The 23894-nt window shown below is 36.8% G+C and overlaps 1 protein-coding gene and 1 long non-coding RNA gene across 4 annotated transcripts in view; one reads left to right on the top strand and one right to left on the bottom strand.

Annotated features, from left to right (window-relative positions):
- The window catches only part of LOC131434755 (uncharacterized), a 493742-nt gene that overhangs the window by 362661 nt on the left and 107187 nt on the right, over positions 1 to 23894 (top strand). The window lies entirely within an intron of this gene.
- LOC131434759 (uncharacterized) lies at positions 20198 to 22810 on the bottom strand. Of its 2 annotated transcripts, none has more exons than XR_009230386.1 (4): positions 22605 to 22810; positions 21768 to 22536; positions 20557 to 21690; positions 20198 to 20470 (listed from the first exon to the last, which is right to left on the bottom strand). It is a non-coding gene; the product is annotated as an uncharacterized LOC131434759 (long non-coding RNA). The 2 variants fall into 2 exon arrangements; XR_009230385.1 differs by having other exon boundaries at positions 21636 to 21690.

The following is a 23894-nucleotide window of genomic DNA, read 5'->3' as shown; positions in this document are numbered from 1 at the left end:
AAACTCAAAAAAAAATTTTGTGAAAATCGACTTTGAGACATAGTAACTTTGGAAATCCGTGTAAAAAAACCGCGTAACTTCGGAAATCAGGGTAAAAAAGCCGCGTAAAAAGAAACCGCATTAAAAAACGCATAAAAAGAGACCCCAGTGTACTAAGATTTTATTCCGTTGTTCGGTAATTTTTGTCGTGAATACGACTTACTTTACTATGGGGTGCCTTTTCAAAATTAGCCATATGGAAGAATGGGCAGAACTTAATCGTGAATATCTCGACTTGTATTAATGGCAGCAACATAATTCTTTCACTATTTCATCAAAAATATGATCAGGAATTTAGGATAAAATTTTGAACAGTGTGAGATAACCACAAACAACTCAAAAATTAGGTTTTCTCAAAATTTGAAAACAACGCGGAAAACTCTTTACTTTCGCTTGGGTTTTTCGCGCAAGGACGACGATTTTGAGGTTATTTTTTTATAATCTGTTGTACACAGGGTTGCCACATATACAGATTAATCTGCATTTTACAGATTTTTCAGATAAATTTGTGAGCAAGATTCTGTATATGCAGATTACAGATTTTTGGCAAAAAATACAGATTTGTACAGATTTTCGATAGCGTGGATTAAAAATTGAATAAAGATCAAGTATATATTAAATGATGGTATTGATTAATATTTCAAAGCGCAAACATTATCCTGATTGTGTGTTAATTCTAAAAAGAGATCAGATTACGTTTCACTTTCAGATTGGATTTTGAAAGTTTTTCGTCAAATCATTATTCGGAAAGACTCCAACGTAAAAACAACTTCCAGCGTTTTTTTCAACTACAAAATCATAAAATTCAGACTAAGAAAAGTTTTGGTTTCTTTTAATTTGGGTTCTAAAGACTTTTTCATTCCGTTGTGCTTCGATTTCTTATCACTTCTATATAAAGATTTTCAATACAGGTTTTTGAGCTCCCGATACAGATTTACAGATTTTTCTTCTGAAAAATGCAGATTTAAATGTGGCAACCCTGGTCATCGAAAGGTTGTTGCGGTGAAGAATGGCACTTGATGCCATTTATTTCAGCAATGTTATCAACATTCAACAGACTCGCAAACCAAACATGAAATTTTTATTTTCACCACCACCACATCTAAGTCCCGCTGGAGTTTCTCTCTACTAAAACCTCATTTTTTTTGTTTGAGGGCAACATCATCATCATTTTTTTTTATTTTTTTTTTTTATTTTTTTTTTTTTGTAAATAACTATTTATTGGAATATGAGTTAAAATTAAATTATTAAGATTTAAATTGGGTGTTCAGCCACAAGTGGTGACTTTTCAGCCCTGTTATATATATATATATATGATTTGGTTATTACCATGAAGACATCATTTGCTTCCGCAATTCTGAGATTTTTGTGTAGGGAAAATTCTAAACCTACTTGTATTGTGTAATGGGGAAAAGGAACTTATATACTAACTTACTAACTAATACAGAGAGCGAATCGATTCAATTGAAGATTGCATCGATTTTTGTCGGAATTTGCTTATAATATTATGTGACATTACATCTAATGGTTCTATATTTGTGAGTCTGTGTAACTCATTTGTACTAAACCAGGGAGGACGCTTCAGAATCATTTTCAGAATTTTATTCTGAATCCTTTGAAGCGTTTTCTTCCTGGTGGAACAACAGCTTGACCAAATTGGTACCGCATAAAGCATGGCTGGTCTGAAAATTTGTTTATAAATTAACAATTTGTTTTTTAGACAGAGCTTAGAATTTCTGTTTATAAGAGGATATAAACATTTAATATATTTATTACACTTTGCCTGGATTCCTTCAATGTGATCCTTGAAAGTGAGTTTTTTGTCATACGTTAAACCTAAGTATTTAGCTTGATCAGACCATGTCAATTCCAAGCCATTCAATTTGAGAATGTGATTATTGTTTGGTTTAAGAAAAGAAGCTCTTGGCTTGTGAGGAAAGATAATTAATTGCGTTTTTGCTGCATTTGGTTTAATTTTCCATTTTGACAGATAATCACTGAAAATATTTAAACTTCTTTGTAGGCGACTGCAGATCACTCTTAGATTTCTACCTGTGGCTAACAGACTTGTGTCGTCACAGAATAGCGATTTCTGACAACCAACGGGTAGATTTGGAAGATCAGAAGTGAAAATATTATACAAGATTGGAGCTACACTCGAACCCTGCGGAACACCGGCACGTACGGGTAGCAATTCAGATTTACAATTCTGATAGCTAACCTGAAGAGTACGATCAGTTAAATAATTTTGAATCATTTTGATCAAATAAATAGGAAACTGGAAATCAGACATTTTTGCTATTAAACCTTTGTGCCAAACACTGTCGAATGCTTTTTCTATGTCTAGAAGAGCAACTCCAGTGGATAACCCAGAAGATTTATTTGATTTTATCATGTTCGTTACTCTGACAAGTTGATGAGTAGTTGAATGTTCATGACGAAATCCAAACTGCTCTGGTAAAAAAATTGAATTCTCATTTATATGAGTCATCATTCTTAACAAGATAATTTTTTCAAAAAGTTTACTGATAGAAGAAAGTAAGCTAATTGGGCGATAACTTGATGTTTCTGCTGGGTTTTTATCAGGTTTTAGGATAGGAATTACTTTAGCATTTTTCCATCTTTTTGGGAAGTAAGCTAATGAAAAACACTTGTTGAAAATTTTAACCAGGAGTCTCAAGGCAACATCGGGAAGATTTTTAATAAGAATATTAAAAATTCCATCACTACCAGGAGCCTTCATGTTTTTGAGTTTCCTAATAATTGATTTAATTTCATCAAAATTCATCTCAATAATGTCATCTTGTAATAACGCTTGAGTTGAAATATGATCATATTTCAGTGAGACTTCATTTTCAATAGGACTCACAACGTTCAAATTAAAATTGTGGACGCTCTCGAACTGCTGAGCCAGTTTTTCAGCTTTTTCGCCATCTGTACGAAGTATTTGATTTCCTTCCTTGAGAGCAGGAATTGGTTTCTGAGGTTTCTTAAGAACCTTAGAAAGTTTCCAGAAGGGTTTAGAATATGGTTTAATTTGTTCAATTTCTTTAGCGAAATTTTCATTTCGCAAAAGAGTAAATCTATGTTTAATTTCTTTTTGTAAATCCCTAACTATGTTTTTCATAGCAGGATCACGAGAACGTTGCTATTGACGTCGACGAACATTCTTCAACCGAATGAGCAGTTGAAGATTGTCATCGATGATAGGAGAATTTAATTTAGTTTGAGCTTTGGGAACTGAAAGATTTCTAGCTTCGATAATATAATGATTCAAATTATCAATTGCTGTGTCGATATCCGCAGAATTTTCTAAAATAGTTTCATGATCCACATGATTTTCAATGTGAGATCTGTAATCCAACCAATTTGCTCTATGATAGTTGAAAATAGAACTAATTGGATTAATTATAGCTTCGTTGGAAAGTCTGAATGTTACAGGAAGATGATCTGAGTCAAAATCAGCATGAGTAATCGGTTCACTACAAATGTGATTTTGATCCGTTAGAACCAGATCAATTGTAGACGGGTTTTTCACGGAAGAGAAACAAGTAGGATTACTGGGATGAAGAACTGTAAAGTAACCAGCTGAGAGTTGATTATGAAGTATTTTACCATTATTGTTATTTTGCCTACAATTCCACTGGACATGCTTAGCATTTAAGTCCCCTATTACGAAAAATTTCGATCGATATCTTGTAAGTTTTTGCAAATCGCCTTTAAAGAAATTTAATTGTTCGCCGGTGCATTGGAATGGCAAATATGCTCCAGCGATGAAATAAATTCCATGAATGGTTTCAACTTCGATTCCCAAGCTTTCAATAACTTTAGTATTGAAAGAAGGTAAAATTCGATGTTTAATTTGCCGTTGGACAAAAATGGCAACTCCACCACCAATTCCAGTAAACCTGTCAAATCGATGAACCACATAATGTGGATTACTTTTCAATTTTACATTTGGTTTAAGAAAAGTTTCTGTCACAATGGCAATATGAATTTTGTGAACTTTGAGAAAATTATAAAATTCATCTTCACTCGATTTCAAAGATCGAGCATTCCAATTTAAAATATTCAAATAATTATTTAACATCACTGTTAAATTTTAAATTCATTATAATATTATTTGCAAATTTCCATCCGATTTGAAATGCTTCAAAAAGTGATGAAGTCGAATTCATTTGGATGATCATTTGAAAAAGTTGATCTTGTAGGTAGATCATTTTATTTTCAGTTATATCGCCTAAATCGACTTCATTTAAAGAAGCGAATGGCATTGAAGGAATATTTGTAGGTAGACTGCCATTAGAAGAAGATGATTTGGCCGGTCTACCTATTAATAAATTGTTTTCGTTAGAAGAAGAACTGCAAGGCGGTCCTGTGTTTTGATTATTTACATTAGAAGAAATAGGAGATAGATTTCTACCTAATATACCAGCATAACTGACATTAGAAGAAGATGATGACGAGGTCGATCTACCTGTCAATAAATTGTTTTCGTTAGAAGACGAATTGGCAGGTGCCTTAGAAGAATTTTCAGGTATGTTCTGTAAATTTAAGGTCGTTGATTTGACTTGTTGTCTAAGCGAACGAGCGTTTAAAATTTTTTCCCTGACAGGACATTTCAAATAATTGGATTTATGATTTCCATTGCAATTTGAACATGAAAATTTATCAGTGGTTTCATTCATTGGACAAGCGTCTTTCGAATGCGATTTACCACAATTCAAACACCGTATATCCATATGACAATTTTTGGTTCCATGACCGAAGCCTTGGCAACGACGACATTGCGTTAAGTTTGCAATACGATTATGCCGTTTATAATGTTCCCAATGAATTTTAATGTGGGAAATGAAACGTACTTTTTCTAAAGTTTTCAAATTGTTTACATCACTTCGATTGAAGTGTATTAGGTAAAGTTCATGGGAAATTCCAGAGCGTGGTTTAGAAGTACCATTCGCTCTTTTTTTCATAAGTATTACTTGGGAAGGGGCAAAACCAAGCAATTCTTTTAGTTCATTTTTAATTTCATCAATACTTTGATCATTTGATAATCCTTTCAAGACAGCCTTGAAGGGTCTGTCTGATTTTATATCATATGAATAAAATTTATGAAGTTTCTCGGACAAATATCGAATAAGACGTTCATAATCTTCCAATCCATCCACCAAGACTCGACATTCTCCTCTTCGTCCGATTTGAAATGAGACTTTTACTTCCGGGAGAAAAGTAGAAAGCTCAGTACGGAATGCTTTGAAGTCGGAAATCATCACCGTCACTGGTGGCATAGATTGATGTTTCTTCCCAGAACGACAAGCGTCCATTTTGGGAATTTTTGAAGAATTTTCTTCTATGTCGCTACAATCGGATTCAGGAAGAATCTCGTAAATATTGTTAGACGGCATAGGATCAACGGAAGGGAAATCCGTCCGTTGTCTTCTATTTTTACATTCAGATTCTATAAGATCGTGAATGCTATTAGAAAAATGTTGAATAACGGATTGTGATTTATTCCGTATTGAATTATTTTTAGCCTTAGGCTTGTTGCCTTTCCGGTTGGACGCAGGCATTTTTGAAATTAATGAAATTTTAAATTAAATTAACTAGGCTAAATTAGTCTTCGATTAGACTCCTAGCTAGCCTTAAAAAAGGCTGATTAATTTCTTAGTCACTCTAATATCACTCTTTGTATCACTTAGTCACTCTAATATCACTCTTTGTATCACTTAGTCACTTAGTTAGTGATTCAGGTAGCCTTGAAAAAGACTGAAGCCTTGAATCAATGAAACTCTAGGTAGCCAGAAAAATAATTCCAGGAGCCAAGAGCTATACGCGTGCGGTGCGAACGACTGTTCAACACCGACTGAACATCATCATCATCATTTCAATTTTAAACCTCCGGTAAAATGGTTCTCATCGCCAAAACATGTGGGCTGCAAAAGACAGTCCCTGCTGATTCGGACACCGCAGGACGCTTTTGCATTGGGTCAATGTATGGCCTGTTTGTTCCAGTTTCATTGTTCTTCCTAACGATCAGAAATTCCTCCCCTGGGCGCACTGTGCAGCAGCAGTATTTCATAGCACATTCCTCGCAGCAAAAAAAAAGTACAATAGAAATTTCAGTGGTACCTGAAAAATGCAAATGCTACGAATGCCAACAGGATTCAAAAAGCGATTTTCACTTCAACAGCTGGTACGGTCGACCCGGGCAAAAAAATGGCTCAGTTTCAGCAGATCGATCTCACCGAACAAGAGCAAGCGTAATCAACTTTTAATTAAAATTTGATTCCCCCTCCGACCGATTCTGTCAAACGGTGAAACGTTGCGTGTCTCTCTGCGACCGACTGCGATTACCTTGCTGTTTATCGCTTGGAAAATTTCGGTAAATGATTGAAGAGTTGATGCTAATTTTCATAGCAGGCTACGAATTGACACTGAAGCAACCGCAAGCATTAACACCAACACTGGAGGGTAATTGGAAAATTGTGATGCGCATTAGCTCTATAGATTATCGAATTTTCACTGTTTTTTGCTTAGAATTACAATAGAACAAACTCCACCTTTACGGAAATTGATATCAAGGATGTCAGGTAATTTGTTCAAAAATCTGTGATCGAACCAAAATCCAGTCTGTGCACACTTCTCATAAAATCAGTGCTGATCGGAATCGTTTTAGGCTGTGAACCAACCAACCGGGTCATTTTAACTTTTGGTTGAAATCTGACACTTGAGCGGTTATTTTGTGTCGAGTACACAGAAAAAAAGAAATTGTGATATTACATCAAAATCGCTGCACATCACTCTTTAAGCAAAGTTTTGTAATATAGCACACCTCTGAACGTAAAATGGAAACGACGTACGAGAAATGGTGTGATAGATGAGACGTGTTGAACATTACGGGACGTTGCACGATGTGCTGACAAATAGTGTGATGGAAATCGATGTGATAACAAGCGTCGTGTTATGCAAACGACGTAACAAATAAAAGAAAACGATGTATCGGAAATATATGCGGATATCGAAGATTCTAAGAATCATACAGATATTATAATGTGGATTTGGTAGAATCATGAAATAAATATAAGTTCGGCTTTAGCTTTCAAACGAGAAACACCTTTATTGGAGCTCTTTAGTTCAAGTCGAGTTATATATCAAATCTATATCGTTAATTCGTACTATTGTATTCAGACGTGAAGGGAGAAGGAGCAATGGACTCTGACTCTGGTGGCGGAGGGTCGCCACGACCGCTCGGATCTCGTTTTTGTACTTTGACGGATAATGATCCCGGAAACAATAAGAAGGTAACTTCGAAATCGAAAAAACGTGGAGCTACAAGAAACACGCTACATGAAAATACGTTTGCAAAAGAAAGCAGATTAGAAGGAAACAATGGACCACGCTATCTGGTACTGACCAGGACAGATGAAGGTAATACAATGGAAAAAGTGTCGCCATTTTTTATTATGAAGGCTATAGACGCCATCACTAAGAACGTTGCCATAAGTCGAATTAAGGACGGGAAGCTTCTACTGAAATCAGTAGATTCGCAACAAGCTGAGAAATTAATGAAACAAACAAATTTGGGAGGAAGAATTGGAATCAAAATTGAGGAACATTCCTATCTGAATACTACGAAAGGCGTCAATAAATGCGATGATCTAAAATTTATATCAGATGAAGAAATATTAGAGGAGCTGAAGAATGAACATGTAATTGAGATCAGACGAATCAACCGCCGCAATCAAAATGGAGATCTTGAACCAACTTCTACCGTAATCCTGACGTTCAACCTCGGATATCTACCAACGTCAATTGAAATCGGATTCTACCCATGTCGAGTCCGACAGTACATTCCGCTCCCATTAAGATGTATGAATTGTCTGAAATTCGGCCATTCTAAAGATCACTGCAGAGGACAACGTGTTTGTGCGGGGTGCGCAAACCTATATCACGATAAAACGAGCTGTGGAAACAATGTCTGTGTCAACTGCAGAGGCAACCATGATGCCTTTTCTAAAACATGCCCAGTATATGAAGATGAATGTGAAATCCAGAAAATTCGCGTAACTGAGAGGATTTTTTTACGTGAAGGCATAAAGAAGCGACGATTACAAGCGCCGGACCCAAAACCGCCGAGGCTAACCAAAAGCTTCGCCAAAGTTGTATCGAATGACGCAGGTACCACTGAAACACACCAAAACAATGGAAACGCGATCCGGAACCAGACAAATACTACTCCTACTACTATCAACACTGTTAATTCGCATTTGGATACAACTACCGAAAGAAGATCCCAGTTGTCAAAGTACCCATCAACACAAACACCGCAAAATACTAGCATAAAAGACTCGCATTGTATTAGTTCTCCCGGAAATGCATCGACGAAACGTGATAGAGAAAGATCACGCTCTCCATTATCACCAACACAGCAGCCTATGATTACAGATGAAGGAGCCCAAGGTAATCTACTAACACCACTGCATAAAAATAATCAGGAAATGTCACCGAAACAGATAAAACATATCAGGAATCAGAACAAATTGGCTCAAATGGCACGTTCCCCTTGATATTTGGAGATTTGTGCCTTGCCATCAATTTGTTTTTAGCATCATTTTCCCGATATATAAGAGGGAAGGATTGAAAGGAAATGGTAAGGGTTGGACTAGGAGGATGGGAAAAATTGACGACACAAAAACACATAAAAGCAGAAGTAAATTCTGCACCCCTAAGGGATGCTGAACAATCTGCTGAGGATCACATTTAGTGGAAGCAGAAGGAAATTCTGAACCTCTACGAGGTCCCGAACAGTCTGCTGTTAATAAAACCTCCAACCCCCGAGAGGATTTAGAGATCTTACAAAAGCGACACCATTCTGCACTCCCGGAAGAATGCAGAACGATTCGCAGTATGTACGAGCAGAAGTAAATTCGGTACCCCCCAGAGGATGCCAAACAATCTGCCAAACCCTATTTAAGGTGAATACAGAAGGGATTCATTCACTCCAGGAAGAACGATGAACCCTTCTGACTATAGCTCCTTACCACATTGGGTGAGAAACGAGAGAATATCCTTCAATTTTAGCTCCGCATACACAGACTCAACCATGTATGGAGAACCAAAAACCCGGATACGTAGCTGCGTCAATGCGGGACAGTTACATATCAGATGATATGAAGTACCGTAATCGCATTCACACAAATCACACGAATAATACTCAGCACGTTGAATAGTAGCCATGTGATAATTGAGTTTGCAATGTCCAGTCAGAGCTCTGACCAGAATACTGCAATGATGCTTGGAGAAATGCAGTAGACACTTTGACATTTTCAGATTTAAATCTGGTAGAAATACTTTTGTCTGAGCGCAAGTTTGCAAGCTGCGCCAGTAGCTGGCATGTTTGGATACAGCCCAAGAACGAATCTTGTGCTTTATCCAACTAGTTGAAAGTGGTAAAGCTGGTTCAGGACCAACGAAATCATTCGTTGCACCAGCTCTAGCCAACTCATCAGCCCATTCATTTCCAGTAATACCAGGATGGCCGGGTACCCATAAGAAGTAAACAGCATTTGAAATGCTGAGGTCTTCAATTTGAGTTCGACATGCGATCACTAGATTCGACCGTGAGTCATTCGAACTGAGTGCTTTTAAGGCTGCCTGACTGTCGGAACAAAAATAAATTCGCTTACCACAGATCCTCTGCTGAAGTGCCGATTGTACTCCACACAGAATCGCGTAGATTTCTGCTTGAAACACAGTACAGTATCTACCAAGTGAATGGGACTGCTCCAGCCTCATTTCACGACAGTAGACACCAGCACCAGCACGACCATTCAACAGAGAACCGTCCGTATAACAAACTATGTGTTCATCAAGTTGTCGTTCCAGACAACCAGACAACCATTCCTCACGAAGAGGATAGCTCACATGGAATGTTTTGAAAGGAAAACTGCATGTGAGAGTTAGGTCACTAGGAGCGAGTAAATACTCATCCCATGTAACCATTTGAGACCACAAGCGAGTGTGGCTGGTAGCATAATCTAATGGGTTACTGTTCCAAAGCCCTGTAACCCTAAGACGGTATGCACAAGATAATGCTTCTTGTTTTAGGAACACATGTAGTGGTTTAATGCACAGTAGCGCCTCTAGAGCAGCAGTAGGAGTTGTCGTGAATGCTCCTGTCATCGCCATTAGGACCATCCTTTGGAGATGATTTAGCTTTGACTGAACTGTCGCGACTTCTCCTTTCTGCCACCATACAAGACATCCATATGCTAAAATTGGTCTAACAATAGTTGTGTAGATCCAATGAATATATCTGGGTTTGAGTCCCCATGATTTTCCAAAAGCTCGTCTGCATTGGCCGAAAGCCATGCAAGCTCTTTTAATCCTGAAATCAATGTGAGCAGACCAATTCAGTTTTGAGTCAAGAATAACCCCGACGTATTTAACTTGATCGACCACAGTGACCCCTGAACCAAAGAACTGCAACGGACGAGCTCCTGTAATTATCCTACGATGAGTGAAAAGCACCATTGATGTTTTGCCCGGATTTACAGATAATCCAACCTGACAACACCATTTTTGAACAGATCGCAGGGCTTGCTGCATTAAATCAAAGAGAGTGCTAATGCTTATACCGGTCATCAATATATGATAATCGTCGGCAAAACCATAAGTCGGAAATCCAAGGTTATTAAGTTTCCTTAACAAACCATCAGCGACAAGGTTCCATAAAAGTGGGGATAGTACACCACCTTGAGGACACCCACAGACACTTAGCTTTCTAATCTCTGCTTGCCGAAGCGATGAACAAAGAAGTCGATTGCTAAGCATTGCGTGTATCCAATTTGTGATACTTGAAGGTATGCCATGACCACGGGCTGCTTCCAGAATTGAATTGAAAGACACGTTATCAAAGGCACCTTCAATATCTAGGAAAACTCCCAAGCAAGATTGCTTTTGTGAGAAAGCTTTTTCAATGTTGTACACAACATCATGTAACAGGGTTGTAGTGGACTTTCCACGCTGGTAAGCATGTTGCATTCCATGTAGCGGATGCAGGCCCAAACTAACATTTCTGATATAGTGATCGACTATGCGTTCCACTGTTTTAAGAAGAAATGAGCTTAGACTGATAGGCCTGAAACTCTTCGCTTCCTCATAAGTGTCGCGACCACCTTTGGGAATAAATTTGACAATTATTTCCTGCCAGGCTCTTGGAATATATCCTGTCGCAAGACTAAAAGTAAGTATTTTCTTCAAAACATGTTTGAAATGTTCATACCCTTTCTGCAGTAACACTGGGAAAACTCCATCCTTTCCAGGAGACTTGTACGAAGCAAAACTCTCAACTGCCCATTTGACCGATTCAATCGTCACAACGCTTCGAGCAAGGGCCCAAGAATCGTAACTACCTGAAAAAGTCTCGGGAAGAGCTGTCGGTGATGGATCCATACATCCTGGAAAGTGAGTGTTAAAAAGATAGTGAAGTACATCACCTTCATCAGACAAGTGTTCACCATCTGAAGTTCTTAAGAAACTGACATTAAAGTCCTTAGACTTCGAAAGTAACTTATTTAATCTGCTAGCCTCGTTGAGACTAGAGACATTTGTGCAGAGGCTTTTCCAACCACTTCGCTCAGACGATCGAAGAGCATTTTTGTAAGCCCTTCGAGCCAACACGAATGCCTCCGACCCATTTCTGCGACGGTGGTTCCAAGCTCTTCTGCATAGTTTCCTTAGTCTAGCAAGTTCAGCATTCCACCAAGGAGTTCCTCTAGTAGCTCGCACAATCCGAAGTGGACAAGCCTCTTCATATGCTGCAACTATGAGTGAGTTTGTCTCGTCGACAACATTTTCCAAATCAATTGGGGTTTCAATTGTTGGTTGGTACCCGTAAAATCTAGTCGCCAAGCCCTCTTCATAGAGGTCCCAGTTTGTAGATTTGGGATTACGATATGTGATAATATCAAATTTAACGTTTGAATGATCAAAGAATATGTACTTATGATCAGACAACGAAGGCTCGAGCTCATCGGAGACGAGCCAATTCACCAACTCATGCGCAATTCTATCAGAGCAGAGAGTTACGTCCAAAACCTCCTCTCTGCCAGATCTCGCAAAAGTTGGACGGTTTCCTGCATTGACTATGTGCAGGTTTGTACTGCTCACAAATTCCATCATATCAGAGCCTCTCGAATTAATATCTGTGCTGCCCCAAATGATATGGTGAGCATTTATGTCACTGCCGATTACAAGCGGTAAATCACTTTTGAAGCAGTATGATACAACCTTTTTGAAGTCATCGCTTGGCGAAGGTTGGTTATGCGGCAAATATGCCGAACAATAGACATATTTCCTGTCTATGCCATCAGTAGTCATACCAACTGTGACAGCACAAATATCCCGAGTTGTGAGCTCCGATATGAGAGAGACATCGAGAGCACTATTTGCAAGTATGCATGCTCGAGGCATTTCACGTGGATTAGTCATTCCGGTCTTGTTAAAGGCAACAAAGACTGGGTTTAACAATTTTCCAACGTAGAAGTTTCCCTTTTGGAAATATGGTTCTTGAACCAAAGCTAAAGAAGCTTTACCTTCTTGCAGAAGTCTGGATAGATTCATAGTTGCTGTACGTTTATGCTGGAGATTGATTTGTGCTACTCTAACCATTATCAATTAAAGTAACGAACACTCCACCTCCAGCACTTACCGTACAACAACTACAAGAAACCAAATATATTGGCTTATAATCGCCTATAGCGAACCATGTAAGGATTTTTTTAAATGTTTTAATCATTTAAATCCCACGAGTTGCGAAGAAAGAAGTCGTCCACTGTGCCAGAGCTTCGCTTAACACAGTAAGGGAAAATCCCAAGATATTCCGTTCACGACTGCATTGTTTAACCTCCTGTAGCCATTCAGCCATCGGCACGGAAATACACCTTGACTTAGGAGTTCCTATTTTTGTGGCCTTTCATTCCTATCTGGAATGGAAATTCCTATGCATCGACGAAACGTGATAGAGAAAGATCACGCTCTCCATTATCACCAACACAGCAGCCTATGATTACAGATGAAGGAGCCCAAGGTAATCTACTAACACCACTGCATAAAAATAATCAGGAAATGTCACCGAAACAGATAAAACATAACATAAACCTAGAATCAGTAAAAGTAAAAGAAACTAGTCTTAGAATTGTCTCACAGACTTTGAAGACATCAATGTTACTTCAAGGACCTGACTCAGACCTTTAATTCAACTAACGTAAACCAAGTCTCTTGATTGAAAATTTCAATTCAAAATGCATAGTACAATAATTCAATGGAATTCTAATGGTTTCTACAATAACTTTAATGAATTAAAACTCTTGATAAGTAAATATGACCCATATATCATAGCCATTCAAGAGACACATTTTAACCATGCAAAACAACCAACTTTAAAAAATTTCAAACTATACTACAAACTTGACCAATTCCATCTGAGAGCATCGGGAGGCGTAGCTATTGCTATACGTGATGATTATTACTCTAAAGAAATCAACTTGAACACAGAACTTCAAGCTCTCGCCGTGAGTGTATGTGTTCCAATAAATATGACAATTTGTAACCTCTATTTACCACCAAACAAAATCGTAACCGATACCGAAATCGAACAACTACTAGATCAACTACCCAAGCCGTATATAATAACAACTGACTGCAATGCTCACAATACTTTATGGGGAAGTCTTATAGACAATACTAGAGGGAAACTCATAGAAAAAGTTATTGAAGAACGAAACCTTAACATATTTAACGATGGGACACCTACACACTACTCTGTAGCGAATAATTCCTATTCGGCGATCGACTTAACTTTCGGTACTCCATGCATCTCTAATCATTTCTCCTGGCACGTGCATGACGATCTCTGTTCAAGTGATCATTTTCCAATAATTCTCACACCACAACAACGAAAACTCAACACAAACAGACGTCCCCGCAGGAATATAAATTCAGCAGACTGGCCATCATACCAAAATGCGGTTTCAGTACTAATCGATGATAGAGATAATTGCACTTACGATACTCTCACCAAAGTAGATAGGTTCTCGACTTGTCTAGTCAAAGCTGCGGAGAGTAATATTTCTAAAACTTCAACGATTGTAAAAACGCTCAAACCACCATGGTGGTCTCAAGATATCGCTTACTGTATCAATGAAAGAAAACGCGCCCTGCGGAAATTTTCCAGACGTATGACCCCTGAAAATGAGACTGCATTCAAAATTTCAAAAGCAAACGCTCGGAAAACTATTCGCAAAGCCCAAAAAGAATCTTGGACATCGTTTGTCCCTACTATCAATCTTTCTACACCCACTCGAGAAGTCTGGAATAAAATACATAGAATTAGCGGTAAAACGAAGCCCCAAATTGTAACTGCTCTGCAGATAGATGACAATCTAATTACAGAACACGACAAGATTGTTGAAACTTTCGGCCAAACATTCTCCTCGGTGTGTAGCTCAGAAAACTACTCACTGGAATTTCTAGAATACAAAATGACAGAGGAACGAAATGTCCCTATTTTTTATGAAATAGGGGGATCAGATGATTTAAATGAAATATTCACAATGCGAGAGTTACAGCATGCGATAAAAAGTTGCAAGGGTGGATCCACAGGTCCCGATGATATGCATTATGACATGATAAAAAACTTACCATACGATGGGTTATACTATTTGTTAGGGCTATACAATGAACTTTGGTTGAAAAGATTGTTTCCGAAACAATGGAAAGAAGCTATCATCATAGCTATTCGAAAGCCCAACAAAAGCCCTTTGAATCCACTCAATTACCGCCCAATCTCTTTAACATGTTGTCTCTGCAAAGTAATGGAGAAAATGGTGAATCGACGACTAGTATGGTATCTTGACTCAAACCAGCTACTGGATCCAGACCAGTCAGGTTTTAGAAAATATAGAAACACTATGGACAATCTCGTTACCTTGGAGTCAGCTATACAAGAAGCGTTCGCCAATAAAGAACACCTGCACGGAGAACCCTTCGATCATAAAATTGCGATATCGCAGTTTTTGATTTTTGCGATAGTTGATTTAACTAATTTCTTTTTGATTCAACCATTTTTGATTTTTTTTGATTTGCATATATTCAAGTAGTTGAAAAATATGTTGTTTCGAAAGCTGTCAAATGCCGGAGACAGTTAAAAGCAAAACAATAATCGCAATGCAAAATCAACAACTTTTTTAGTTGAAATCTGTTCGCGTCGCTTCAAAATGTCAATGGAAACAGCATCGATGGTTAAAGCGTTTGGTGAAATTGTGTTCATTCGATTTGAGAAATTTATGATAATAAGTGTTTATCTAACAGCGGTGTTGTGATAAAGTTAACCTTGTTTAAAATGAAAAAGATTTGGTGACGAATTAGAAAATGGTAATGAATGATCATCTTGTAATCTTTCAGGTATGCGCAGAAATTGTATGCTTCAAATTCGATAATTGATTTACTTGCAGCAGACTGTTTTACTTCCAGCTGTTTGATACCGATGATGATGTTCATGCATTAGCAATGAAACGCTTTTTGACATGAATTTAATTTATAAAAGTAACAGGAGCGAAGGGTTTCAAACACACAGAACGCGCTGCGATTGAATGCCGTCGCAAAATTCCAATTCCCAGCGGTTGATGCACCCAAGCTCATATAAATTGACTAAAATTATCAGTGCATAACTTTAGTTCAACCGTTTGAAGGCATCATCTTTCAATAATCATTTTAGGTAAATTTAATAATTTCGCTAATTTACTCGCCATTCCGGGCACTTTTGCTGATTAAAAACGTTTTTCTACATCAATCATTTCCGATCGAATCAGAAGTATTTTTTAAGAATTTAGATCTTTATTGATCTCGATTTGACATGATCATGATCATACAAAAATTCAAATCACTTAGAGATCAGATCAGTTCTGATTTCGTTATGATAATTTATTGCTTGGTTAACATCACTTGAAATCAGCATTGATCGGTAGTTTTGCCAGCCCTAATGATATTACATGTCAATCTAAAATACTGTTTATATTTTGACAACGATATTTATTTCATGAATCTCAACATACCGAACTTATTTCAAATAGATCATGACGTGTATCAGTAAGTATATTTTGATTATTTTCGCAAATCAATAACATTGTTCGAGTTGATTTAATTATTTGCAATGTCTAAAACAAAGAAACCTGATTTATTTTTCAACTAACAGAATTTTGTTTCAATAACAAGACCAGTTATTTCAACTAAAATATTTGTTGAAATTGAAAGGTATGTGTCCTCACTAATTGACAGCATTTTTTTCAAACAGTTAAATTAGTTGTTTCAACCATCGTTTCTGCTGCTCGAAAAACAAAAATGACAGCTTAGTTAAAACAACAATCGATTAGTTGTACCAAATTTTAACCAATCGAATTCAGAAAATCAACTAATATTCTGGTTGAAATGGGATCGCGGGTGGTTCCGTGTGGTCTGTATCTTCTTCGACATTGAAAAAGCATATGACACGACCTGGAAACACCTCATTATCAAAACATTATCTGACTACGGAGTGAGAGGAAATATGTTACGATTAATACAGAATTTTCTCAGTGAAAGAATATTTCGAGTTTGCCTTGGAAATACATACTCGTCGATATACCAACAAGAAAATGGAATTCCTCAAGGAGCAATCTTGAGTGTAACTCTATTCCTAGTTGCCATCAATTCGCTTAAGAATTTCGTTCCACCTAACATACGAAAACTAATATTTGCCGACGACCTAGTAGCATTTTTAAAAGGTAGATCACTTAGGGAAATCCAAAGTAATTTGCAATCTCTACTGGATAATCTTTACCGCTGGAGTAAATTGACAGGCTTTCGATTCTCACCCACCAAAACTAAAATAATACACTTCTGTCGTCAAAGTTCCTGTACAACTGAACCTGAATTATATTTAAATGGAGAGAAGTTACTTGTTGTGGATTCATGCAAGTTTCTAGGCTTAGTTTTTGACAAACGCTTGACATGGAATATACACATAAAGCAAACGAAAGCAAGAACTCTTGGAAGTATGAAAATCATTCGAACCCTCGCCAACACGAGTTGGGGCTCGGATCGCCAGACTTTACTTACACTACACAAATCATTAGTACTACCAAGATTAGAATACGGGGCAATAGTATATTCTTCAGCATGCAAAACCATATTAAAACAGTTGGACTCAATCCATCATCTTGGAATTCACCTAGCTACTGGTGCATTTAGGACTAGTCCTGTAATCAGTCTATTATCGGACTCTGGCATGCTCGCTCTACCACTTAGACGAGACCTGCTAATGATGACATACGGAATTAGAATAAAATCTATACCAAATCATCCACTCTATAGAATAATTCACCATTCTGGAGAAGAACAGCGCTATAAAGGCCGACCACGACTAGCCCGCCCATTCTATATAAGGGTCAAAGAAATTTTTGAAAAATATGAACTAGCACTCGGGGTTGTTATGCCTCGCGGATTTCATGAAATTGCTCCATGGAAGCGAGCTGGATATGAAATAGACTTCTCATTAGCAAAATGGAACAAGACGAGCACTCCGGTTTCCCAGTTTCAGACAGAATTCCGCAGAGCATGTGAAAATTATCACGATTATTACTTTCTTTACACCGATGGCTCAAAAACTAACACAACTACGGGTTGTGGGGTATACAGTTCAAACTACCAGTATAAAGAACGTCTTGAAAATGGATCGTCAGTATATACAGCCGAATTGAAAGCAATTCATAATGCAATAGAATATATTACAAAAAATGACACTACGATATTCAAATACATAATAGCTTCTGACTCCCTGAGTGCATTGAAATCGATTGCGAATATATACAATGATAATCCGGTCATTCAAAAAATCCAGGACAATATTAGAATATCAGAGAACCAAAACAAAATAATTCAGTTCCTCTGGATTCCGGGACATATGAAAATCACAGGAAATGAGATGGCAGATGCAATGGCGAAAAACGTTGTGAACATGAATATTTTGACCATGGGACTACATGTCCATGAATGGAAGTCGCTAGCAAAATCAGCAGCAATCAGGTCTTGGAATACAAGTTGGCAAAATACGACGGATAATAAGTTACGTAGTATAAAAATGGATACTCATGAGTGGGCTACCTCTCACAGAAATTCTAGAAAAGAATCCGTTGTCCTCACAAGATTGAGAATCGGTCATTCAAAACTAACACACAGTTACCTCTTTGATAGGTCTTTTCCTCCACAATGCGAGGATTGCGATACAAATCTTACCATATCCCACATTCTAAAAGACTGTAATAGATATTCAGAAGAAAGAGAAGCATTCAAAATAGACTTTACTAATTTAGACAATGACTTGCAAAAAAATGAAAATTTGTTCAAATTTTTAAGGGTCACAAAATTATATGAACAGTTATAACCTAGGATTAAAAGCTAGACAAAAGAACATTGTTTATCACACACAAAGTAATGAAATATATTTAAATAAGGTATAGATAATTAGTTATAGTACTGATAGTTAGGTACTTAAGGTGAAATGTAGCGGAATGCGAAAATCACGTTTTTGATCAATTATTCAAAAACTAGACCGATTTTCGAAAAACCAAAAACACTTAAGTTTTCGAAATCAAATTTATCATAACTAAGTATTCTTAGAATTTAGAAATTTTGCTTTGCCGAGCCGTAATTGGTTTTCGAAATGTATAAACGGTCACTGTTCCGTCCCACGGGGATGATTTTAGAACTGAAAACTAGTATTTGTAGCAGAATTTCACAAAGAATCTGAAAATTATAAAATTTTAGCGAAAACAACCGAAAATTGAAAAAGTTTTCATAAACTTTTCTGCATTTTTTTTATTGCTTGCGCGCTGCTGTTTCGTATTGAGGTGGTGTGAGAAATGCACGGTGGGCACGGTGGCATTATATCGTGAGCAAAAAATAGATATAAAATAATGACGCGTATTTATGCAGCATTGGGTTTTGTGTTGAAATAAAATCGACTTGAATACAATAAAATGAGTATTGTAAGAAATCGTTTATTTTCTAAGTAGCTATCATTTATACAAACAATGTGATAAACATTGAGGGCCAGCTTCGAGCCAGTCGGCATGGAAAACTTATTGGAATTCATTGGTTTTTCAATTATTATGAATACAATGAATCAACGCTTGATTTTGCTTTAAAAATCGATTGAATAATAAGGAACTACGAAATAACTTTATATTAAATTCCGTGCCCCAAATATGTGCTTGAGAAAAGATTCACTAAATAATTTTAACTGCATGGTATGATGAACTATTAGTTATAATTGGAATGTATTCCAATAATGTAATCTAAGAAATGATAAAACTATTGATGATTTCTGGCACCGGAGGCCAGAGACTGTTTGGTCTTCGGTTCGTTATCGTTGAAACAGACATTTCTAGACTCATCATGCTATACAATTCAGAAAGTCGCTTCCGAAAAAAAGTTAATGGTGAATACTTTTACGTAAATTCTATCTCATCGGCGGGAAGGGTCTGGTGAACGACTGGCAAAGATATCGAAAATACTTGAATGTTCTCTTGTCTTCAACCGTTCTTTTGAAGGAGAATCGATGCTTGCTACTAAAATCAGGCATATACATGGTTAGCAAGTTAGTCAATACATATACATATAACCTCATGTTAATCATTCATAATTACTCATGATTTATAGCTCTAGTGTAAGAGTAATCACTAACAATGATGATTGAATCAGCATATATTCAAAGTGTGAAGAATTCTAAAATCCATTACGTCCCGTCTTTTTTACAAGTCAATATAACGAGAGATAAACCCACTGCGCTCAATCATTGAAAAAAGTTCTTGTTTCTATGTGGCCGTTTTTCTTGATATGCTTTGTGCGACGGTTCGTTCAACTGAAGCGGATAAAATTTTGCGCGCATTTTATGACGCTACATTTCACCTTAAAGTCTCATTGTGCTATGTGCCTAGAAAAATTCAATGAATAAATAAATAAAATGAAATAAATATGAAGTCATATGTATAAATAACAAACTTAAGTTTATTTTTCTTACATTTCAAATAATTTTTTTTTTAATTGCAAAAACAAGGTATCTAGTTTTTAAGTTTGGCAAGCTTCACCAATAATGTGCGGACCATGCGCTGCTGCTGCCCTACAATGGTGGCTCTTGATCGAGTCCCTTTATTTGGTACTAATTTAAAAAAGTAAATCTGCAGGAATTCCAAAGTTTTGGAAAAATTTGTTGGATAGAAATAACAGTAAATATAAAATGTTATAATTAAAAATTGAACGGCTGAAGCAAAGCTGCAAAAATTTTCGCTAATTCTGTGACCCTGTGCATGTATGAAAAATTGCTGAGTTGAACCTGGAATTACAAATATCAATTATTTAGACTAGCTAAGCAAAAGCTATTTAAACGGATACATAAATGAAAAAAGTATATACAGTTACCAGTCTCTCTATCATTTATTAAGCCATTTCCAAGTTCACCATTCTTCGCATCAAATGATAGACGAAACCGTTAGTACTGGGAAAACAATGATGAGTAGTACTAAAAAATATGAAAATCGCGCCATGATACTCGAAAGAGAAAATAAACAAAGAGAAAATGTCACTTGTTGTTGAGGGTATTTGAAGTATGATGATTTCGTGGGATAATATTTTACATTAGTTAAATCTCATAGTACAACATTGATATGTGACTAAATATTTTACACATGATTATACAATTAGGGTCTATTTTCACCTTTCCGATCCGGTTCAGTGTCGGCAAAGTTCCGTGCACGGACACTAATATTCATAATTCATTTACACCTCTCCGGTCTGGTACAGCTCCGTGCACGGATGCTAATATTCTTCCACACGTTTCAATGTGTGTATTCACACTTGTTCGACTCAGTACTGACCAAAACGATGCCGAACAGGTGTGAATACACGCGTTAAATACGTGTGTAAGAATATTAGAATTCGTGCACGAAATCGTGCCGACTCTGAACTGGATCGGAGAGATTTGAATTGCCCTTTATGGTTTATTTACAGCTCTCCGATTCGGTTCAATACCAGCATAGTTCCGTGTACGGATTCTAATATTCTTACACACGTACTCGATTATTGTATTTACACCTGTCCGGAACCGTTTTTGTCGGTACTGACCGGACAAGTGTGAATACTCGCACTGAAACGTGTGAAAGAATATTAACGTCCGTGTATATAACTGTGCCGACACTGAACCAGACCGGAGGTGTTAATAAACCTTTACTCGTAGCTTGAGATATGGAATAAAGTATTACAGTATCGTGCAAGAATTTATGCAAGTATGCGAAAATGTGTATATACTGTGTTTGACATTGACTCAAAATCTCAGTTTTGTTTTTCTGCAGAGAGTTGCTTGCATCCTTATCAATGTGCATAATTCTTTTCGGTGTATTAAAAGTGTTGGCATTAAATTCCTTATGAAAAATTTTGTAAATACGTTTAAAATTCGCATACAATATTAGCATTTGAAATCATGATGAAGAAGTCGTGCTGACCTATTGCAACAATTATTGGGTATTGTTTGACTATCGTCTCTTCAGTATCATCTACCTGAAAGATAGAAAAATTTCTAGCAATCTCTTTATGTAAACATAATCTGTTTAAAGGTCAGGTCGTAATATATTTACCTCTATGTCATGGATGATTTCAGTCAACTCTTCTTTAAGAAGTCTTGCGATTCCCGAAAACACACATTTATTGTCAGCGGAATCCTGGATGTGTAGGGATTTGTTTCGGTACGTTTGCGACAAACTAATAATACTGTCTCGTTTTTCTAGGAAATTGTTTTTGAAATTTTCCGCTTCAACTCCAGTGGCCTCGAAAAAATGATATTCAAGAAATGCTTTTCTTCTCAAAATCGGAAAATTGTCCATCAAATCATTAATTGAACTAGAGTCCATCTTGAAGCGGATATACGATTTCGATTATGTTAGTAGATCCATATATCAGTCTAAATTTTTTTAAAGCTTTTGCAAGCATCTTTTTGGTACATGCGGTTCTCCGGTGAAATAGTAATTATCTCTAATGCCGATTCGGCATTGTCTCATAGGATCGTCTCCTAATTTCTGATTCTTGTTGTGATGGCCACTTTTATGAGCACGGTTCAAATTCCTGTTCTTCAATTTCTCTATTAAACTGCTACAACCATTCCCAATTATTATTCCATCGTCATCGACATCAATGAAAAAATTATACTTATTCACAATAACTTGAGCTATTTGTCTGCATACGGAAAGAGGAGTTGATGTCGTTATATTACGATTTTTAGCAACTAATAAGACAGGATTGGTTTGTATTTCTGTAGTGAAGGTGAGAAAACATCACACTGGTGGTCCAAAATTGAATGGTTATCCGATGACAAGAAATACTGCGTCGTGCTCGATGGCGGTGTTTTATCTATTGTTTCCAAACAGTTACTTGATATAAATTCAAACGAATAAATAATGTCAATTCATCTTACTTACTTGCAGGAAAGAACGCCAGATTGTTTTCCACCTACACAAATAATGAAAGGCGCACAAACAGAAACTCACAGCACTGCACTGGAAAAAAAATTCTTTTATTTAAAAATGCAATGTGTCGTGTAATATCACAATATTTCGATGGAACTAGAGATGTGCATAATTTTCAATGTAATAGCACATTCAAGCGTGTGACAGTACACATGTCATCGGATACAATTTTACACGAATGGAATTAAATCTACGTTCTTATGCTTATTATCATATTATTTTAATGAAAAGCATTTCTACATAATTTTGAATGTGATATTATGTCGTTTTTCATACAAGAGTCAGACAAATTAATGTAATATGTTCAGTGCGATGTTTGGTTGTAATATTAGAAGTTTCGCATATTATCACTTTGGAAAAATGAAATATTGTCTCTGATTAATTATTACGTCTTCATTTTAAGCACATCGTTAGATTTTACATCTGAGATTATTACAATTTTTTTTGCTGTGTGGAAATAATATTAAAATTTTCTTTTCAAGATTTTTTCCAGTGTCGGAAAATAACCATCGATCTGTCTGTTTCCCCTAGCAAATTCGAAAATCAACTGTGAACACATTACTCAACTTTTCAACTCAAATAAAACAGGTTAATCTGTCAGTGCCATTTGTCGAACCAGTCCATCACAGGCGTCAAGCGACGTCCCTCGCAGTTGCGTTACTAATTCAATTAAACCGTTTCTAAGTATTTCAATTCAAGCTCATGTTTCGCCACTTGTCAGTCAAACGGTGTGGATTAATTCCTGCAGGAGGAGGAGCCCTACAGCGACTAGTCACGTAGGCCAATAAAATGGTATTACTACTTGAGAGCCAAGCTCTCACACATGCCTCCGAATTGGTGTGTGGGCAATATGCCTCTGATAAGACGACGAAAACACTTGTAAGACAATTTAATCAATCGGTTTAAAATGGCTTTAACACAGATCTGATCTGATAAGCAAAAGTCGTCGGTACTGCGGTGCTTCCTCGAGTCAATTCAATTGTCATTTATTCCATGCATTGTCGTGGTTAATTTACAGAAAGTGAAACTACAGTACATACACAGAAAAAAATTGTAACAATCTCGGTGTGATTATCAATTGATGTAAAAAAAACTTAGACGTATTGAATCTAAAATGCAAAAATTTTCTGTTTTCGAGAAATATTGCAGATAAATCACACGTTATTACATAGAAACAACGTATTGAGTTCAAACGAGTTTTAACTCTGATTTCATGTTTTAAGCGAAATAACATGTTTTACC

The sequence above is a fragment of the Malaya genurostris genome, chromosome 3 (genome assembly GCF_030247185.1).
Source record: "Malaya genurostris strain Urasoe2022 chromosome 3, Malgen_1.1, whole genome shotgun sequence".
Lineage (NCBI taxonomy): Eukaryota > Metazoa > Arthropoda > Insecta > Diptera > Culicidae > Malaya > Malaya genurostris.
Note: the sequence above shows the minus strand (reverse complement) of the source record. Positions and strands in the feature narration are given on the sequence as shown.